Genomic DNA, 4,002 nt, shown 5'->3' with positions numbered 1-4,002 from the left:
CGTTTCCGGAAAACGGAATTTTTCTACCAAAATTTTAATAGCGGCAAATTGCCGGTGTGGAATTTTTGTGCGGCAGGAAAATATCCGCAATTTTAATAGAACCGTTTTTGGCGAGAATAAATACGTCTTTTATGAAAATATATACATATATGTATATTAGACTGCATCACCAAGAAAAGTTGCGGTTTTTCCGCCGGGATTATAAAATCTATTATATTTTAAGACGTTCACCAAAATATTTGGGAAAAATATTAAGATTTAAGTGAGCTGGACCGATTTGAAAATACATCCAAAAATGAAGTTTTTTATGAATAAAAATAGTTTCGTAAAGAACTTTTTGAAAAAAGTCCCCTCAGATGACAAATTAGATTAAGCTTAAAAAATCTGCATACAAATATTTAAAAATCTTTTCAAAGGAATCGTAAGAATGAGATTTTTGATGCTGTTTTTTTTCTTTTTTCAAAGATTGATTTACGAAAAACTTGAATAACTGGCCTAAAACTATTCTGATTTAGACTTATGGGATCTCAGTAGATAGGTATTTTCACACTGTTTTTATTTCTGTCAAAAAAAAATCATTCGTGTCCCAATTTTTTTTTTCAAATACCAACACATCTTAACTCATCTTTGAATGACGTTCGTTCATCCTACCTTTCTCTTTCATCCTTTGAATGAGTTTATTAGCAAAGAAATAAAAAGCGTGAGAAAATACCTTTCCACCGACAGCTCTTAAGTCTAAATCTGAAGTTTTTAGGCTCAGTTATTCAAGTTTTTCTTATACCAATCTTTGAAAAAAGTTAAAAAAAGCAGCATCAAAATCTCATCATTACGATTCCGTAAAATTTTTTTTAAATATTTTTATGCAAATTTTTTAAGCTTAACCCGTTTTGTCATTTGAGGCGATTTTTTCAAAAAAAAATTTTAAGAAACTATTTTTATTCAAAAAAAACTCCAGATTTGGAGGTATTTTGAAATTGGTCCAGCTCACTTAAACCTTAATATTTTTTCGAAATATTTTGGTGGACGTCTTAAAATATAATAGATTTTATAATTCCAATGGAAAAATGGTACCGATTTTTTTTTGTATGGGGAGTGATGCAGTCTAATGTATATGTATGTATATATTCGTTGGCAGTTTATATTTGATAATATAACTTTTATGAAACTAAAAGTTATATTATTTTATTTTTTAAGAAAATTAAAATTTGCCTACTCACTACTTTCTTTTATTTATGTAGCTGCGTGTATGCAAGCTTCTTGGTATTGTGCCTGGTGTTGTTGTCGTAGCAGACGACGGCTACTGATGCTGTTCATGGCCGCTGGCGCTGCTGCTGATGTCCCTCTAATGTTGGCCGATGGATTGGTTGGGTGATGGCTGCTGATAACGCTTTGTTGTTGTGCTTGTTGCACAAAAGTATCGGCACAGAGAGCTTTTATTTTTTCAAAGAATTTTTAATGTGTGCACTTTTCTCACTTGGGTGATTTTTTATTATTTTTTTTTCGAAATGTATGTGTATATGTATGTATACGTGCACTTTTAATACAATACTTGCACTTGTTTGCACTTTAGCTTATGGTTTTTATATGTGTATGTGTTTTTGCGGACGTTGCGACCGGATTTTTTTTTTTTAAGTTTTTATAATATTTTTTCCCTTTAGGAGCTGGGCCACGGTTGGCTGCGAAGAACCATGATTGATTCCAATGGTTGCATTTCGCACTCACCTCTTTTGTACGCACTTTCCGCTTAAAGGAAACACTCAAGGTTAAATTTTTAAAATTCACAAAGGGTTTTATATTTACAACTTCGAGTTGTATGTATATGTATATGTATTTATACACAGGGTTTATGTTAACAAGGATTTGAATACCAAGAACTATTTTGGAAGGGCGCGGGCGCGTTGTTTGCTGATTTCGGCCGTGCGCGCTCGGTAATCATATTTTCGGAGTTGACGTCGGTCAACTGTCCAACTGCTGCGGCCAAGGATTGCGCGCACGGCCGTCGTATTGCGCTTTAAGCGGCGGCTTAAACAATAATAGAGCAATATTTAATTTTATTTCTTATAATCGTTATGGTCTCTGGCAGAGACTGGAAACAATTATTATCCTAATAAACAAAAACGTCGCCTTGTTTTAAGAAATTTTTTTCCATCTCGCGTGACGTTTATTTCAAGACGAATATTATTTATGTCTTCTCATAATAATTATATAGGCCTTTTATGTTTCTTCGTCTCTCGGGACGCTTCTTTCAAAATGAATATGATTTACGTCTTATCATAATAATTATATAAGCTTTTTTATTTTTTTCGTCTCTCGGGACGTTTATTTCAAGACGAATATTATTTACGTTTTCTCATAATAATTATATAGGCCTTTTATTTTTTTTTTGTTTTAGTTTTTTTTGTTTTATTTCAAGACGAATATGATTTACGTCCCACTTTTTTCTTAGTAGAATTGGTACACTTACAGCCGATTTTAATTTAATTTCTAATATGTCGCAACCCTTTTCTGAAAAATAAAACAGTATTGCACTTCTACATAAAAATATCGTCAATTCTCGGTGCAGATCTGGCGGGTTAAATATTTTACGTAAACGTCTCCGAACTCGATTATTTGCATTTGATTTTCTAACATCTGCCAACCATTTTCAAAGAACCAAAACCACGTAAAAGCAAAGCCTTTGATATATATATTTATAAATAAATATATTTAACGCTTTAAGGGCCGTTAACGTATCTGGGTTAAGCTATAGTTTATTTATTTGTTTCATCCATTAGTTAAACTTAACTACAGAACATTTCATAGAATTACTTGAAAATAGATAAGTTAACGGCCCTGAGTCTCCGGACTCGATAAAGAAGTTTTAATTCAATAAAAGTCCCATATGATTATTATGAGAAGACGTAAATCATATTCGTCTTGAAATAAACGTCCCAAGTGACGAAAAATAATAAAAAAGCCCATATAATTATTATGAGAAGACGTAAATAATATTCGCCATGAAGTAAACGTCCCGAGAGACGAAAAAAAATAAAAATCCCATATAATTATTATGAGAGTACGTAAATAATATTCGCCATGAAAAAAACGTCCCGAGAGACGAAAAAAAATAAAAAGTCTATATAATTATTATGAGAAGACGTAAATAATATTCGTCTTGCAAACATCGTCCCGCGAGACGAAAACAACTTTTCCATTGTTCAATAATAATTATAGAGCAATATTTAATTGTATTTCTTATAATCGTCATGGTCCCTGGTATTTACAGTTTTTCTTTTGCTTATTTAAAATAAATTTTTTTTTAAATATGGCATATTCTACGGGTAAATGTAATTTTTAAATTTTTTACAAATTAAAACTTAAATGAAAAGTTCTTTCCCATTTCTTGGGCAGCATTTTATATGATTTTTTCGTTTTCTGGAGAGCTGGAAACAGTTCTTAAAAAAGGTCAACATTGGAGTGTGCCATCCTAATGACCTGCAGTGAATAAGTTAATAATATTTTTATGAAAATTTCGGACATGCAGTTTTGTAGCCCATTCAATTATAGTGTAATTAAGTTCAAGTTTCAATTGACTCTAAAATAACCCCGATTTTAAATTTTTTTAATTTTTTATTGACGGTGCTGCGCATTTATTCTATATAAAAATTTTGTCGAGCGTACTTTGTACGCGAGAAAATGCGCAGCACCATCACCAAAAAAAAATTACCAAAAATCACCGCTATTTTATAGACACTTGAAACTTGCACTTTGTTGTACCCCTTTGTTTACATTTATTAACGCTGTATAAAGGTTTAAAATCGGATGTAATGAATATTAAATAAACAAAATTAAAAATGTAAATACTAAGGATTATACGGTTGAGCTATTCAAATGAGGTGGAGTGTATGTGGCGTATGATTGGGAGAGTGGGCCTTAATACTCCAGAGTGCGTGTGCAGTGGCTCTCATTGGTATACTATGAGGATCACAAGGAACCGATTTTACTGCTGGGACATTTATGACG

The sequence above is a fragment of the Rhagoletis pomonella genome, unplaced genomic scaffold, assembly GCF_013731165.1.
Source record: "Rhagoletis pomonella isolate Grant_MI unplaced genomic scaffold, Rhpom_1.0 Rhpom_scaffold_00001, whole genome shotgun sequence".
NCBI lineage: Eukaryota > Metazoa > Arthropoda > Insecta > Diptera > Tephritidae > Rhagoletis > Rhagoletis pomonella.
This window is presented reverse-complemented; position numbering follows the sequence as displayed.